The following is an 18,835-nucleotide window of genomic DNA, read 5'->3' on the forward strand; positions in this document are numbered from 1 at the left end:
TGGGGCCTGTCCACAGGCTGCAGGTGGGGTCTCGGCCTTTTCCATGGTGTGCAGAGGGACACCCATTCCACCATGGGTTTCTCCATGGGCTGCAGGGGCATCTTTCTCTCCGACACCTGGGGCACCTTCCCCCCTCTTCACTGACCTTGGTGCCTGCACAGTTCCTTACATCTTCTCACTCCCTTCTCTGGTGGCAAAAAGTGTCTGCGTGAGGTTTTTTTTCTTATTAAGTGTGATTCCCAGAGCTACTGTGGCCGTCACTCATGGACTCAGCCTTGGTCAGCAACGACTGTGGCCCTGAATCTGCTGATGTGTACTCTCTGGGGCCTGCAGAGAGCTTCTGGCTGCTTCTTGCCAAAGCCACCCCGGCAGGCCCCCCTTCTCCACCAGAATCCAACCATGCAATATACAACAGCATTTGGGGTTTTTTTGTTTGGGTTTTTTTTTTTAAATTTCTCCTTGTTTTTGAGGTGCACTGTGGGTGTCACCATTCTGCTACTACTGCTAAGCTTTTCATTTGGGTGATAAGTTGTTTTCTGCATGTTAACTTGGGACTACTTTATGGATGGTTTGGTCTGAGTTGGTTTTATTGTGCCCTTCGTATTGAAACTCTAATGATATAGAAAATACGGTAATTGTTTTAAAGTAATGAAATACAAGTATTTGCCTTTATGCAAGAATAGCTTGTCATCATTTCTGGAGTAGGCAACCTCAGTGTTTAACCTAGCAGAGTTTAAAACTAGGTATTTCATGAAAACCTGAACCGTGTGCGTGTCAGTAATCAAGTCTTAGATCATTTCACTGTACTAACAGAATAATGTGTGGGGTTTTTTATAGGCTGTATTATTATTGAATCACAAAATATGGAGTTGGTTTAAAAAAAAAAAAGTTCGAAAGTGTTTCACTCCAAGTGCTGCATGCACAATGATTTATTTTCTGGTGGCAGAACAAGAATATGAGTGTCCTTGTTCTTTGTTCAGATCTTTAGCCAAAAGACCTTCCTTTCTGTAACATTTGTAGATTGGTTATGGCTTTCTGTTGATACTCTGCTTGTTTCTCTAGATATAGAACACATAATTTTCCTTGCAGTAAATCTTTCAAATTAAAGGTATTCAGCATACATAAAGCCTTTCTCCCTGCTTTCCATGAAAACTGATTGGTGCTTAAGAGAATTAATTTAGAAGCAGCATGGAAGATAACGTTGCAGTGGGATCACTGGCTTGAGCAGGGAGGGAGGCAAGGACATGCAGATTTGAAATAATTGGCTGTTAATGTTTTGTTTTAATGGCTGTAACAAAAGTTTCCACTAGGATTTTAAAGATGTACGTGACAACATTCAAAATATAGTCAATTGCTCTTGTGTGGATCTGGAATAGCTCTTAAATTTCAGAGATTTATGCAGCTGCAACTGAGACTAGAACCCACGCCACAACTGTTGCATTTCATCTTCGCTTCATGCATTTAAAGAGGGGGAACTTGAAGGCTGATATCTCAAGAAATTGTAATGAGCTTTCTAACCTGTTCTTCTTTTATTCATTTATTTTTCCAAATACAATTTATTTTTAAATTGTATTTGGAGCTTCAGTAATATGTGAGTGTGAGACAGAAAAGGAAATTTTTCTGTGAAGTCAGTTCATATTTATAGTGTGATTGTACGTATACATAAACAGGTGTGTATGTATGTACCCTACATTTAACCCACTTTTCTTTCCAGAAACCCTAAATATAGAACCCCTTTTTTTTTTTTTTTTAATGCAGTTCGGTGTCTACAACAGCTGCTTAAAATTTTGATGAATCCTATCTTCATCTGCTGATTTGAATCTTTCATATTATTTTATTCCTCCTTTCAGGATACCTTACAGGAATTTGTAGCTGAAAGAATAATGCAGAGACTGAATCCTAATATATCAAAGATATGACATCTTTATGGACTTCTGTTTAGTTATATGTAGGGTTCTGCAGGATTGCATAAAGTTCATCATAAATCAGAATTTCCACTTGCCAGACTGGTTGCCCTGGAACTGAATTGGATCCCTTCTCTTGTTTGACGCTGGTGGCAGGGAGGAAAAAAGTCACAACGTGGTCACAGATGTGGTTTTCAACAATAGCAAAATCAAGTTACAGAATGCACCTTAGTTGTTCTTAGGTTTCTAGCCCATAAATAACAAAATATTTCAAAATTCAAACTTTCAGTGCTTTGCAACACTTCTCCCCTCACCCTGGATAGTGAGCTTAGAAAATTTTGTAACTGGGGAAAGAAGAATATGCTTAATGCCATGCATACTTAAATCTTTCACAGTCTAGGAATATATCATATATATATATACACATGAAATGTTGAGCTTCTTATTTGCAATACAACTTTATTCTGAAATCAGGTATGTTGGCTCCAGCTCATACCAGATATAAATTTTAAACTTATCCCTCCAGAAAGATGATAGCTACAACTTCAATATCTGAAAAAGATTATGGTTGCATTTGTTTTAAAACTACATGTGTAAAAATGATAATTAAAAATATTTTTCTTTAGGCAAAAAGTCAACTATCAAAGATTTAGTATTTGGCCTAAAATATTCAGTCTAATAAGCTTTACTCAAATTCTCTTTTGGGTTTGTCTTTGTTTTTCCTCCTAGGACGAACGAGATCTTTAATATAATTTCACATTTATACAGCTTCTTTCAGCTGGATGGGTTTTTTTAACCAGCAAAACAAGTTATAAATGGGAATAATTTTATCTGCTTGTTTAGAAGCAACTGCAACATGAGAGAATATAAACTCTGTTTAAGATGGCATATTCTCTATAAAGAATGAAGTTTAAAAAAAATGCATTCTGTGTTCAGCAAAAGACAAACCACAGGTTAAAATGATGAACCATAATTCTGAGAAAAGATTTAGTAGACTTGGGGTTTGGTTTTTTTTTGTTAGATTCAGGTTTTAATGCATAAATATGTAGACATTAAAAAAAATACCTAGGATTAAAAAAAAAGCCGTAGGATAGAAGATATGTGTTTAAATGTGTTCTTTATTAAAACTACAATGTGTGGCTAGGTACAAAAGAAAATTACATGAGTGTTATCCTTAGCATCATGCTCCTTTGAATATGACAGATCTAAAAGGCTGCTTGTTAATATACACATCACACCTCTCCAGTGGCTGTATCCAGAAGACAAGAGCGAGTTTGTTTTTTGATAGATAAATAGAAGAAATAAGGAAGTCTGGAAAGCAGGTGTGTCAGCACACAGTGAGTGTCCTTCCAGCAAGAAAATAGCTAAGTCCATGGTTTATCTTATCATTAGCTTTTATGCTTTGAATTAATCTGCAAAGTACTATCTGGTGAATAGAACAGAGTAAGGTGTTATTGAGTAATTATTCCTAAGCATGTGTTTCTGTTATGATAAGTGACTGTGCATAGCAGTTCTGGCTGTGATGGAGAACAGGAAAACTTCTGTCCTCAGTTTGCACCGACTACCGCAGCTGGCATAGGTGTATCTAGCTAGGTGTGCCAGACCCAGCTGGAATAGCTGCTGTTTTACTGAATAGACGTTCTTTATCTTTTGGGGGTGTATTGGTTACAAAGAGGTTTGATGTTTTTTCTCTTCAGTCAATAATTTTAGTGAGCTTAAAGATGTTCAAAAACTAAACACATGAATTAAAGGGCACATTTATCAGCGATAAGACTGTGCAGCTTTCCTACTGTCAGAAGAGCTTCTACAGGCTGAAGTTCATAAGCAGTGTAGGTGTGCATTCTTACTTTTATTGTTTGTGTGATAAATTTGTGTTTAAGATGAGACAATAGAGTCTCTTGTGAGGTGTCTTCAGTGCTATGAGAAATAGCATTTAAAACCATTTCATTGCCCTGCGCTAATAGTGTGATTTATGGAAACTCCCTTAGGATAGATAGTTTTGGGTTGTTTTTTGGTTTTTTGTGGTTTTTTTTCCAAGATTTTGAGTATTTAGTTTCAGTTGAAACCCATAAAAAAAGATGTAGTTGTGAACACTGACTGGAGAAAGTGAAGTACTGAAACTGAGAGCACTTTTCTCTCCCCTCTGCTGGGGGGAGATTCACAGAATCCCACAATGGCAGGGGTTAAAGGGACCTCTGGCAATCATCTAGTCCAACGTCCTGCAGGATCACCTAGAGCAGGTTGCACAGGATCCCATCCGGGTGGGTGTTGAATGTCTCCAGAGAAGGAGACTGCACAGCATCCCTGGGCAGCCTGTGCCAGTGCTCTGCCACCCTCACAATAAGGAGGAACTTCCTGTGTTCCGGGTTGTGCCCGTTGCCCCTTGTGCCATCACTGGGCACCACTGAAGCAAATCTGGCCCCTTCCTCTTGCCACCCACCCTTCTTTATAAATGTTGATAACATCCCCTCTCAGTCATCTCCAGGCTGAAGAGACCCAGCTCTCTCAGCCATTCCTTACACAAGAGGATGCAGTCCCACAATCATCCTTGTAGCCCTCGCAGTGCTTCCCTGCCTGCCTTGAACTGGAAGGGGAAACCAAGGGTGAATGATGCACGGAAAATTACATGAACTTGGTTTATAACTTTGAAGGTGACATAAACAAATCCAGCATTCAAAAACGTGTTTGATCCACGGTGTAAAATGCGCTATCTAATCCTACTGGGATGCAAAGGAGAGGAGATAGTGTGCAAAAGACACTTAAAGACTTAATATACTAGCGCTGCTAGCAGTTAATACAGCTTATTTTTATCTCCTAGTGCTGTGACTTTCACTCCAATGTCCAATGGTTTTGGACAGTGTTTCTTTAGCTGCTGTTATGTGACAGGTGGACCTATTCGAGATGCTGCAAAGCTTCTCTGTTGCATAGTCTTCGACCCTCCAAGGCTGTGGTGCCCAACAAATCAACCTGGAGCTGTGTTCTTCTATTAACCTCTTGGAGCTGCAAGTAGATAACTTCAATTATCTAGAGTCCCACTGGTGCATAGCTTATGTAGCTTGGCCCTTAGAAAATTATCTCCCAAGCAAATACACAAAACTAAATAGCTGAAGCTCCTAATCGTAAAACAGAAGTAGTTCTGCATTGCTGTTTAAGCTGTGCTTTAATTTATCGGACACGTGTATGCCGAAGGCCAACAATCTGGAGGGGTTTTTTTAAATCTTCATCGTTTACCCACTGTAGCCGGATATTTTTACTTCTGAATGTTCCTTCTGGATTGACTATTCTTATCTCTCGTGCGCTTTTGAGTGGTGTTTAAAAAGTCCTTCATTTCTTTTATGTCAAAAGGAGAAAATAAAATTTAAAAAAAAGAAAAAAAAAGCAGAATCACTGCATCTGTCTGGGTTAGCAGATTGCCACTTTGTGCTTCGGGTTCCGCAGTTTGTAAGGAAAAGCACCGCAAAGTTAGCTTAACATTTCAAATTCAAATGGAAATCCTTTCTTATTCAAAAAATATTGTCAGTAAAAGGGGAAAAAATATCCTCGGCAATTGCTGAGGTAGAATATGGCTGAGTGAATCAAACATACTTAATCTTTTGGGGGGAATTGTAAGTTCTTGTTTAGGTTTGCTTTGGCTCGGCATGATTTGGGGTGGGCTCTGTCCCCATCTTCTGTGAAAGCTTTGCAGAGCTAAGGGGAGTAGGGAAAGGTGCTTAGGACATTGACATGGAAATAAGCAGCTCTGAATCTGCAGCTTTGAATGCCTACTGAGGGCAGGGCTAATGAATAAAGCGTCTCCATTTTTTCGTTGCTCATTTTTAGCAGAGCCTTAGTACTCCGGGGAAGATTTAAACAGTAGCTCGCAAGGACTAAGAGTTGGTATTTTTCATGGGGAACTTTTCCCGAACAAAACCAGTCAGAATTGTACATACAGTTAAAATGAGATACTGCTCACGCACTACTACTTTGTGCACTTCTGACTTGTATTTGCATCACATAACTTTGTATTTGGGATTCAGATTTTTATATGGACAAGTATGTCTCGGTGTGTATGGGCACAAAATGAGTGTTCTCTGACAACTTCTGTCTCTCTCATGGCTCTGAATAAAGGAAAAAAGGGAAGGAATGTTGAATGAAACCCTAACGCTGTACGCTGGTAATGCTTGAGTTTACCAGATTTAATGTGTCTGTCAGCCCACTCTCCTGATGCATCCCTTAAGTTATTTCAAAGTCGTCAGGTTTTTTTTTCTTTAGTATCAATACGCTTTGTTGTTCCCTATGCTGCTGCCATGTTGTATTAGAACAACCTACACATGAAATCTGCTCTGCTGTTCTGTCACCTCTGGGTCTTTGCCAGCACATGTACTGTTCATACGTCTCCTCTTCCTTTCTCCTGACACTCACTTTGGATTATATTTACCCACAACACATTATGAAGCTCTTTTTTTTCCTGGGTAGCATCTTACTAGTAATTCTGTCTCATATTCAAAGTACTCTGAATGATTCAGCATTGTGATCCCAGCAGCAACACTTCCCTTATTTTCTTTTAAGCATTTTTACAGAGTCATTATTAGTATCTTGACAGATTTTTACTTCTTTTTGGTTTTGAGAATGCTGAGTAATATCAGGTTTCGTACTATCAATAGGTGTCTCTAAATAGTATCATGCATTGACTTTTACTGGGCTCTAGTGTTCTTTGACACAAATAGAATTAAAATTATGATGTTGCAAGTTTGGGATGTTTTACCTAAGTAGTTTTAGAAGAAAACTAAGCAGAAACCCTTTATCATTATCAAGGCCTGGGTTTATTACTGTCTATAAATAATTTACAGTGTGTTTCATGTGTGAGCTTTCAAATTTGAGTGATTTTTAGAAGTGATGCTTTTTAACTCTGTTAAAGAAATACCTCAAGGTTTGTAGTCACCAGTCATCAATGTTGACTGAGAATCAAAACTGTAATCCATTTTAACATAAAGTGTGCACTTTTTACAATTCCCCACGTTATCTTAACAAAATGAATGAGCTTTCATTAGGAAAAAAGTAAAAAGTACAAGATTAAAGTTGATGAGCTAAATCAAGGTGTCCTGCTTGGTTGATTTAAATCCATGATTAAAATCAGTGATTTGATTTAAATCAATCCACTGTTCTTTCAGCCAGCCTGAAAGGAACCGTTCTTCATTTCCTGCCTAATTAGAATTGCTTCTGTTAGATGAGTTAGGATTGTGCCTTTATACAGTGAACCTGCTGCACTCTCTCAAATCCCTCAATTTTTTAGGGGGTAGAAGACCTTTTTTCCTGTTGTTTTCCTGCTTTTCGAATAATAGGTTCGCTGAAGTGATACTGCTGTGAAAACAGTATACCACTATCTCGTGCCTTAATAGCTGGGTATACGAGAACGGGTCTAGAATCATAGCTCACCTTGTCTGTTAAGGGTCATTTCAGATGGACTTCTTCAAATACTGGAGCATCAATATTTGATGCTCCTTCTTATCTTCCTGCCTGTCGGTTAACACTGGGAGCAACATTAGTGGATGTCTGCCTCCCTGAGAGGTAGCTCTGTGCAGCCTCGTGGCTGGTGCCAGGTTACCCTTCTCCAAAGAAATGACTGAAAATAGAGGTGTGAAGAGGTAACTATGTAAATGAGAGGAGGAAGAGCTAATAATGATTGGTTTTGACATGGCTTTCGTGCTCATTGGTGTATCTTCTGGAAATGAAGCTAGTGGAAGTTCCCAAGGACACTTGTCTGCTCCTGGGAGGCTTCCCAACTTCTCTGCAGCATGGATGCTCTTGTAGCTTGTCAATTTAAGCTTGTTTTGCAGCCTTTTTCTCATCTGGCCACTATCTTTTCTCCCCTCTGCCCCCCAGCTTTATGACACTTCTGGAAGTATCTCATTGGGGGTTGGCCCTGATGATCTCTGGAGGTCCCTTCCAACCCCTACGATCTGTGATTCTGTTTCCCAGTGAAATTTTGATGGCAGTTGTGAAGTTCTTAATGCATTGGCTTCCATGAACAGCATAATCAAACAAGCTTTGCTTTCCTTAGGTGGAAAGAAAAGCCTCTAAAACAGCTCTAAAGAAGGTGTGTTCTACTAACTGTATTCCAGTTATTTTTAGCAGAAGCATCCTGTGATGACAAACTACTTTGTTCTCTGAAGTGTAACCAAATAGCAATTTCTGTTGTAACTGTTGTACCTGTCCTGAGAAATAGAGAAGTTATTTCAGCCGGGTGCAAAATCCAGGAAAGAAGCAGAGTATTTTCCTGTGTTTCTTCAGAAAAGCTTTTAGTTGTTGATTTTCTTACTTTCATCTGTGAAACACGTCCTGTGAAGTTATGTTCTTCTGTAGTGGGACTGTGGAGAACCCAACCCAAAATAATTATCTTGCCAAAAGCCTGCCAGTCAGGAGAGCTTTGTGCTGCAGCTTCCCTGTAGAACCAAGAGTTTTTTCTCCTTTGCTTTTCACTCTTAGATTATACAGTTTTTTAAGAGATTACCACATACTCCAGATCTTTGGAGTGCCTAATACTGTGAGATGCAGGGGAGGCACCTATAAAGTATTACTTTATTAATAATGTGCAGACAAATCATGTTTGAAAATAATACTACAGACAGTTCTAAAATCAAGAATTTACCTTTGTGATGAAAATTAAAATGTGTAAAAGCTTGCTTGTAGTTATGATAAGGAAACAATGTTTTCTTAGAATATAATTTAAAATGTAGGAATTTACATTTTCTGAAGGAGGAGCTGCCAATTCAAATTAGTTTTGAATTCAGGAATCCTCTTGTTGAGGGATTCAGACGAGCCATATGGTACTCTCTTGAAAACATCAAGGCAAGGGAAGTATCATGTGGGCTTTTATCACATTTTAGTCATTTTGAGAAGCAAATATGTTTTAATATTTTCATATGTACAAAATGGTTCATGTTGCAATTTAATGAGAGAGAAATTATGTGTACCTGAGATAAATCTAGATAATGAAAACCTATTCAGATGCATTCAGTTAGATTTAAGGTGCCTTGTTTTGATTGTGGAGTACTTAATATATTGAAGGGGGCTGGGTTTTTTAAATAGCTATGATGGATATTAATTTAATGTTGGACCTGTTTCAGCATTGCAGCAGGCAATTTCAGACACTTATGTGGACTGTCTAGAGTGGAAAAATAATTCTTGGAGCAGCTGCTGTTGCACAGGAGGCAAGTTTAGGTGTGAAGCTGCTTTTAGGAACTTCTTGTTATTCCAGCCTGAGCGCAGAGCCATGTCACTGATTAAGCGGTGTCTCGGGGTGACGCCGAGGGTATAACGCACACGGTGCTGCTGAACCCCGCTTTTACAACTCCTCAGCCTCACGGTCCGGCACCCGGTTCAAAGCTGCTTTGTGCCAGCCGTCCGTGGCTACTTCCTACCCATCCTGGCTCTGCCGCAGCTGGCAGCCCTCCTCACCCGCGGCGGGCAAAGCATTGCCTGCCGGGGGACCTTTGCTTTGCTGCTTTGAAACAAGTGTAACAGTGGTTGTACGTCCATGGGAAACTGCGTTCAGATATTTTTAGGCTCTTTCTGGCTTCTTTTAAAAGGGTACTTCTGAGCGCTGTTTGTGAAGGCCCGGGTTCACAGCCCTTGTGCGCAGAAGCTGCGGGCTCCTGTTCTATGGTCCCCGTCCTCCTGGCAGGGGGGAATGACCAGGGACCTGCTGGAGGGCAGGGTTAGGGCTACAGCCCTGCTCCAGGGGAGTTACTGCTGGTGTTTGCACTGGGTCTCAAAACCCAGCCTCTTCGCTCCTGTCACTCAATTCTCTGGGTTTGGTTTAAGCTGTGAACGTACATCTTTCTGGCTCAATTTGCATATCAAGTAACACGAAAAGGCATGTAAAGAAATTAAAGTGAGTCAGCCTAAAAAGCTCATTTGTACCTGTGAGAAACTAAAGGCAGCTGTTGCTTTGCTGGAAGGTGGCCGGCATTATTCTGGTTCATTGTGGGGTTTGGCGATGTAGGTCTTTTGGGAGACACAATTCAGACCAACCTAAAATTAGATACATTGTCCTGAATACCTTTAAGTCACCCCCACGCACACACAACCTGTACCATAGGTGTGGTGAGCACATACACATGCCGTGGCATCCCTGTCAGATAAGACAGTACTGACATTTCTGCAAGGAACCATGGTCTCTCAAAAAAAACCCAACAACTTCTAAAGAATAAAACTTTGCAAAGTCACTTTTATCTTCACCACATGACATTTGTTTCCCATTAATTTAGAGTTAAAAGGTTTGTTGTCAGTATCAGGGCATTAAAAACATATATCATCCCCTGGGCTGTTCAGACATGGTCAAAGTTCTCATAAATAATTCTCCAGCCTTGGTATTTTAGGGAGGACACCATCTGGCTCCAAAAAGGAAGAGGGATTCCAGAACTAATAATTAGTTTTCAGGATATCTTCAGAATGATTAGGCATAGGAACACTTTTTTCAGTATGTGTGCTAATTAGCACATGTTTTTGCAGAAGCCAAGACTATTACAAATCATTCTGCTTCCTCACAAAACCCAGAATTTTTTGTCTTCGGGGGCCAGATCCTTTCCCCCACTGAACCATCTTAGCATCCCTCCTGACCCTAAGAGATGGTTTTGAAGCAGCTGTGAGATTGTTTTGACTTTTCGGAAGTGTTTTCTGCCGGGTACACAGTCGCATTCCTCTTGATACAGAGTAGTGGGTGCCTTAGGAGTCCCCTCAGGCACGATGGCTTTGAGGGCCACAGCGCAGCAGGACAGCTTCTGACTGACTGACTGACTGACTGACTGACTGACTGACTGACTGACTGACTCAGAGATGCTTTTAACTTACCAAATAACTTGAAGCAGTCCCCCCGCCCGTCACCATATGAATGCTGTTTCTCTGCAGGAAACACAAGATGATGCTTACGAAGGTATCTCTCATTTACTTTGTGGTGCTGCAGCATAAAAATACGCATGAAGACTTTGCCTGTCCTGCTGCAGCCTGGCACTGCAGTAGCTTACTGGCTTGGCCAGCACACTGGCTGCGTAGCACACACTTTGTCTGCGATGGTTGTTGCCAAATGGTGATGCTCAGGGTCACAATTAGTGTCAAAAAAATGATAACTAGCAATGTATAGGTAAAAGCTCCTGCCACAAATCAAAATAACAACTTGGGAGACCTGTCTTTCTGAGCTCCTGCGCAGGGAAAAGTGGTGACATGGGCAGCAGTGGCACCTAAATAAGGAAATTGATAATTATGGCCCAAATATGTAGGTCAAAACAGCGTGTTGAACTGTACTTAAATGTGCAGTTAGGCATTAATACTGTTTACAAGAGCATAATGCACTGCAGAAGCTGTCATGCTAACTAAAACACGATTGCCTTCTCCACAAAGAGTTTCTGACAGGTCCTTAGAGAGAGCGGACAACTTTCACACCAAGATGTGTGTTTACAGAGAGTTTCAATGACAGCCTAAGTGTGGCCACTCTGTGCGGGAAGCTGTGCATCTAACTGAGGCGAGCTACTCTGAAGGAATTGCTGTTTACTCAGGCGTTCAAATCGAAATCTAAAATTACAAGCATCCAAATCTGTGCAGCTGCTATAATTTCTGATACTGCTGTTTGGGACTCTGTCAAAATGAGTGGCGTGTAGCGAACACATTCCCTAAAGCCAGCGCAGGGTATTACCTGCATAGTCAATGTTCCTCTGTTTCTGCAAACCGTGGACCAGTTTTTACATGTGGCAGGGGTGCGTGCTGCGTGCTTGGAGTTGGAGGTAGGGGGTTTCGAGCAGGGGTTATGCTCTGGAAGTAAGAGTGGCTCCACGGGTGACCTGAATTGCTCTGCTGAAGGCTGGGCCCGGTCCCTGAGCAATCGGTTGATTGTGCCTCTTCATTATCTTATAAACGAGGTCCTGGACTTTCAAGAAGCTGCCACTGTGTTTGTAGTAACAGGGAGGCAAGCCTAGTCAGCTTAACTGTTTTCTTGCAGTAATGCTGATGTTACACGCCCCAGTCATCATGCTGTGGGACTGTTTGTTCTTGAAGATAAATATGTGCATAAATATTTGAAAGACTGAAGATCTGTACTGCTTCTGTTTGCACGTGGTTACAGTAGCTCTTGGGTACCCTTTTTGGGACTAAAGATAGGCCTTACAGCATATGCTGCTCTTTTTAAACTTTATAGTTTGCAGAAAGCAATGCCTACAGTTTAAAATTCTAGAAAGTGACTCATATATTAATTTAAAAAATAAATAGGAAGCACACTTTGCATTTTTTAATGCTTAATAGTTTTCCCCAGAGGGCAGCTGAGACTTAACAGCAATTTATTCAATAACTGGACAGTACCTTTATGTTCTGATGCTGAATTATATTGGAAAATCACTATAAGCTGTGAGCACATTGACCAGATTTGAGCTGCTGTTGAGTGGTCCTTTCCAGCAGTTTTTTTATATAAACAACATTATCTTAGGCAACAGTGGGTTGGGTTTTTTTTGTCAAAACAATAAAGAATTTATGCGAAGAAGAAAAGTAATAGCACATCAGATGTTGGCTTCTATGTACACATACATATGTAAATACATATGAGGTGGAAACAGACCCTGATATTTGGCAGCGTTTTCGTAGCACCGCACGTGTCAGTAATACCCGCGAGTGGAAATGATGGGCACCGAAGCCACACCAGCCTTACGTATCTCCATATCCATGTGCCTCTGTTTCACCATCGAGTAAGAGTCCGTGTACTGTTAACTGTTCGTTTTTATATATATATATATATATATATTTATAGTTTGGCGTTTGTGCTGCTGACACACCTGTTAATTTTCAGCGTTCTGGGTAAGAAAGGCAAAGATGAAACTTAAAGAAACGAAGGTGATGCTGATTTCTCCCGTTGGCGAAAGTGCACATCTGCTTGAGCTCATCCTCCTACAGCAGGAGACAGTTGCCAGTACCCGGGCTGGCTACAGGCATCTGTGAAATTTAAAAAGCTGTGTCTGTGAGGAGCCCATTAAATCTAAAGAGAGCCTTAGAGGAGCTGTCACTCACTTACTTTAGCATAAATCATAAGGATTTATAGCATCATACTTTCAATGAGCTTTTCCCCCCTCACACCTACGTAGCTGTGCTATCAGTGAAATGATAGGTCTTGTCTCCAGGTAACAAAGACCTGTTGATGATTCGGTGAGGCTATATTCATCTCATCTGTGTCGCTTTGTCCTCTCCCTTATCAGTAGGGAACGCAGTTGGAAAACAGATGGAGCAGCCAAAAGCCTGTCATCAGCTGGGCGGGGTGTCCATCCAACCACAGCCACCTGATGGCACATAACACGGTTGCTTTCCATTTGCCAATCTACTGCCCTAATTCTGAAGGACTGGATGTTTTCTCTTGAAAGCACGTACATCTTTTTCTACCAACTCAGTGGTACAGAAGGATAAATCTGTCCTTCATCTCTGCCCTTTAAAATCATAACTTCTTTAAGGCTTTTTTTTCCCCTCCCCTTTGAGATGATGAATGCACGTTTTTCACCACAAGTAAGTGAAGCTCGTTCACCAAAAATAATATTCTGAACACGTTTGCATACATTACAGTCACAGGTCATGATTTGCTCAGCTGGTGAAATCTACCTGGTTTCTTTGGGAATAAACACTGCTAAAACCAGCAAGCAGCAGGTCCCAGTGAGCATGGCTGCAGTGTGGAAGCGTGGCAGCACACTGCCTGGTAATGAGTTTTGGACTCTGCAGCCTTGATGAAGGGCTGGCAGGAAGAGCATGTTTCTGTGATGTACAGTATTAGATGGACGATTTTGAGTGCCCATCTCAGCGGAGCATCAGTGGAATCCACATGGGTCACACTACAGGTTGCCCATCAGCCTTGCAGTCACCAAATATTTTACTTCTTACTTGTTGGGGTGTGCAGGGTTGTTACAGGAATACAGCTGGCACTCCTGCAGATATTTCAGAGCACTGAGAAAGAAAGGGAAGCAAACATGATGCCTCCTCCATGCAGATTCCTCTCTGCTTACTGGAACCCCACTTTTGCTGCAGAGAGGAATGCTGACAGCAGGTAGCATGCCAGTGGCAGAAGCCCGAGAGCTGAACCTTAGGATAGTTTTGCATGAGTAAGCAAATGCCCAGGTGAGAGAGCAGACAATGCAGAGGATGTGGTTTGCAGATTTGAAACGTGCTGAATAGTAGAGATCTGGCCTTTTTCTTTGTTTTAGGGGTATTTGACAGGGAAAATTACGATACAAGATAGAGGAATACACAGCATGGGTTTTTTTATTTACCTTTAAAATGGGAGGTGTGGATAATTCCTACCCATTAGTGCTCCACTAAGCCTTAGGTATTTTAACTACACAATTTTCACGAAGTGGAAGTAGAAGGGGCGCAGAAACCAAGTGAGGAAAAGCAAGTAGTTTTAAAGCTGCAGTTCACTCCAGCAACATGGACATGGAGCCCTTCCATATATTTGTTTGGGAGTAGGTGGATTTTTGTGCTTCCTTGCATCTGGCTAGTGCCAGGGGGGAGAAAATGCCTTCTGGCTGCTTTTCCAAAACTAGAAGCTTCCTTGAACTATTTTTCCCTCTGTTTTGATACAAGAGTTGGAGCATAGATCAGTAACATTTCTTAGATGTGCCTAGCTGCTAAAACAACTATACATGGAAGGTTTATCTGTTCTTTGTCCTGTTACCTGTTTAGGGATCCTCACAGACCAAAATCTAAAGGGATGTGCTTACAAGGAAAAACCTTGTATACAGACAAGCGAACCATATGTGGACCAGCATGTGTGTGAAAGAAAACTTCCCTTCCCTCCGTGTTTACCGTGTTTGGAGAGGAGCCCCCTGGGTGCGCTTCTGACTTTTGGTAAATGGTAACCACAGTGAAGTGTTAACACAGGGCTGTGATTACACCTTTCCAGAAACAGCACCTAGCTAGGCAAGATGCAGTGACCACCTCCCTTTTGCCTTGCGGATGCTGCTTCTCACTGGTTTAATCCTGCACAGGCCGATGGGAGCAGGTTAACGCCTGTGCTACGAGAGGAACCCAAGTGTCTCACCTTAGGAGAAACAGCCCATTTGCTTCCAGGTGCCCCTGGAAGGAGCCAGCAGGTTCAGGGCTCCTTTGCCATCTCCACTCCCCGTTGTCACCACGACTGCAGCCCTATTTCCCAGGGCTCTTGGTGCAGTGAAGGGGCAGCATGTGCAAGGGAAAGGATACTAACAGCAGAAGACCAGCCTCCTTTCTCAGAAGGTCTTCTCCTTTGGTACGCTGCCAGCTTGACATTGACTGAAAATCAGGGATGACAGGGCAATATACTCTTAGGGTACCGAAACAAAAGTCTCTCATAGTTCTGATATGAAAAACATATGCTGTTTAGCCTTTTATTCAGCCTTTATGTATAAATTATGTGTTTTTTCTGCACTATTAGCCTTTGGGGTATATTGATTCACCCTGTCAATAGCAAGTTATGAAAAAGCAAGAGGGTCAGCTCTTTTTTTTAGTATGCTGTCTATTGGATTTTTTTTAAAAAAAGAAAAAGGATTCATAGCAAAACATAATAGGGGATTTTAGATAATTATTTTTGAGCTATAGGTTTTATTTGACTTGATAAAAACAAAAAAGTCCCTTTAAGCTATTGGATACACAGCAGCAATGCTGACTAGCATACTGAGAAGATGAAAAACAGTCGGGGTAGTTTTAGCAAACGGAAGAGTGCTTTGGAAGGGCAACTGAGAAGCATAGCAGATGTAGGCTGCAGGAGCAGCCAGAGGCTCACCTCAGAAAGAGTGAGAAGTTTCATCAAGCTACAAAGGCTTTGTTGATCCCGTTTTTCTAATTAGGCATACCTTTAAAGCTGAAACTCATTGCAGCATTGACTCACAAACTGTTTTCCCACATTTGCTGCTCAACTCTTGGCAGATAGCTTGTATCATCAAACTTCAGTAAGCAACAACTCACTTCCCTGGCAGATGTGCCAGACCATTTATAAAAAATTACACCATATGTTGGTAACTATTTTAATAAAGTATTTTCAGTTTTCCAGTACGTTAAAAAATATTAATCATAGTACCCTTAGTCACAGCTACATTTTGAACCAAAGAATTTATAAAATATGATGGCCATCTTAGCTTTTCTTCTGAATTATGAAAACTATCCTAAGCAATTTTTTTGTCAAAATTTCCATCAGAGTAAATCAGTAACAGTTGCCTTTCAGCTGCAGCACCAACTGTTGGAAAGAGCTTTTTCCCCACTGTACAGTGCTCTTAAAAATCAGCTGATTTTTTTGCTGCTGACCACAACTTCCTAAAGTTAGACATGTGTTTTGACGTGGCTTCACCCAGATCTTCTGGAAGTATTGTCTCTGATTAGCCTTACTCAAGCATTTTTAAGTAGGTATGTATTTTTTCCCTAGCTCTAATTTGTAAATACTTGCTTGGAGTTGCACTGCATTTTTTCCTGCTTACAGTAACACCACTATATATGTGACTTTAAACCTGTAAGATTTACTCAGAGGACTTGAAAATTCAAACCCGTAAGTCAGCTTGGTTTTGGATTAGCCCTGAATCCAGAAATAGAGTTACACAGTTCTGAGCCAAAAGCCAGGGTTTCCGTAAAAATAGCGTGATTAGAAGGCCATTGAAATCACAGGTGATGTTTTGGGGTGGTGGTTTGTGGAAAGAAGCTTAGGACTTTCCCTTTAAAAGGGAAATTTTGCTGTAACAAAGCCCATGCAGTACAAAGACACTGGTGGCTTTCATGGGTTTTCCTTCCAGTTCTTTAGTAGGTTTTGGAGACTTCCTGATTTAAAAGGGACCGGATTAAAAAGCAGAGATGCGCTTACTGCTGCCAAGCGGACCAGAGCTTTGCAGGGCCTGTTTCAGAGCTATTGGTCTTAGCAGTTTCCTTTGTCCCCTCGGAGCTGGGCATGGGAACAGAGGCTGAGGTGGGAAGATAGGAAGGCTGATGTGCTGACACAAGTAATTCATTTTGCAGTAGCATTTTGCATCAGTTACTGAGCTTTGAACTGCTCGTTTGGTCTCGAGCTTCGCAGAAGCTAATGCTGGAACAGCTTTTATATGTAGTTTGAAAGCTTTGCTGACTTGGAAAGCGGTATCTGTTTTACTTTAAGTGGTGATAATGCATTTAATGATGGACATTAGAATTTTAAAGGGGTATGACTGTGTACAAATTCCTTTTGCATACCTATCAAAAATCCTAGAAACTTTTGATGATTATGATTACTGTCATGATTATTGCTTTATATATATAGCATTTGAAGTTCCTAACATGACAAAAGGTTATTAGTCATCATTATTTAGATGCAATTGAGGCATTTTGGAAGATTCAAACTGAAGAAGCTTTTCTGTGTGTTCTCCAGCAGGCTTCTTTAGCAGCAAGGGTGATAGAAAATGTTCAGAGCAGTGTTTAGTATCAGCCTCCATAAGGTAAAGCTTTTACAGGTAATGACCACCCTTGTAAACTACACATTGTGTAGCGTCTACAACACCACCATCTGCTCTTGGAAGGACATAACTTTGGAGGGCTTCTGCCATGCAGGCTGACATTTCCCATAGTCTTTTTTCAAAAGCTTGTGCTAAAATCGTTGCAAACCTAGCCACAAGCAAAGCTTGCAGGAAGGGAGTGTACAGATGCGGGTGTGGGAAGTGGGGAAGGAAAAGAGCCACCGAACTACTGAAACAGCTGGATGTTTTGAAATCTTAGAGCAGAAGCAGCCCTCAGTGAAATAAACAGCAGTGGAGTAGTTGGGTCTGTGAAAAGGCACATAGCACCCGGATTTAACCGTGGCTAAAGCGCTCTCTATGGGTTTGGACCTAAACTCATGGAGGTCCCAGCCTTGAGCTCACACTTGGGGGCAGGTAGAAAGCCAAGCTATCTGCACATGTGGGGAAACGCTGCATCCCGGGCAGTACACAACGGGCTGAACTGCAGAGCAAAATGCCAGTGAGGAGCATGCATTGACCTCCATCCTCTTGAAGGAGAGAGACAAGGTTTTCTTCATTAATATGGTGATAGAGCTTGGGCAGCCTTGGTCAGATGGTAGCAGGTTATCAGAGCTAGTTTCTATTTATGGCTCTTTGCATGTTTGGTTCATAAAGACTTAAAAAGGAGTAGGAGCATGTTAGTTGTTAGTGTTTATAGGAGGGAGGATTTCTGAAGTGCTGACATGCTTCCTTGAGGATTTTTTTGTAAGGAAAAACTCTTGTGTGTTTTAAGCAAGCATAATGCTTCTTGTAAAATAATGATAGCTGAATTCTATGGGCATTTAATGCCTGCTCCCTGGTGTTTTCTGTATCTCCTTAGCTTTAAAAACCCTGCCTGTTTCCTGATGTGTACTGCCTGATGTCCTGATGTTGCTGGGTGCCAAGCCCCATCTCCCTAATCTGCTTGAGTGCTTGCCAAAATCGGCATTAAGTATGTAAGTGCTGCTGTTTGTGTGGGTTTGGCTACTTAACATCTTTGGAGTTAAGTAGGTGTTTCTTTGACCAGCTTGTCAAAAGGGACTCAGTATCTTCCAGAATCAACACTAAGTTTTTATTTGGATCTTCCCCCTCTCCCCAACAACAAAACTAACCAACCAACCAAAACACCCAGCCCAAAAAACCCAGAATGTGCATTCCCATTCGGTTACTTCACATCCTCAAAGAGCTGAAGTTAGCAGTGATGATTCTAAAGGATGATTGCTGTCCACTGTATCAGTGCTTATAGGACTATCAGGACGATAATTTTTTTTTCCTTTGGTGTTAAAATTGCCTGCTCTCTACCATCATTTAGGGTCTAAAACTCATTGAAGGAATACTGTGATATGTATAAGAAAGTCTCAAGCAAGTTCTGTTATGTTATTTTACAAGTGCGTATTAGACACATCCAGCAGTATTTAATATACTTGCACTTAGTTTCTCTCTTGGATAATACTGTTGATTTTCTTG

The 18,835-nt window shown here is 41.2% G+C and overlaps 1 protein-coding gene across 1 annotated transcript in view; it reads left to right on the forward strand.

Annotated features, from left to right (window-relative positions):
* Positions 1 to 18,835, forward strand: part of ALCAM (activated leukocyte cell adhesion molecule) — a 118,552-nt gene that overhangs the window by 59,251 nt on the left and 40,466 nt on the right.

The sequence above is a fragment of the Gallinula chloropus genome (assembly GCF_964237585.1).
Source record: "Gallinula chloropus genome assembly, chromosome: 1".
Lineage (NCBI taxonomy): Eukaryota > Metazoa > Chordata > Aves > Gruiformes > Rallidae > Gallinula > Gallinula chloropus.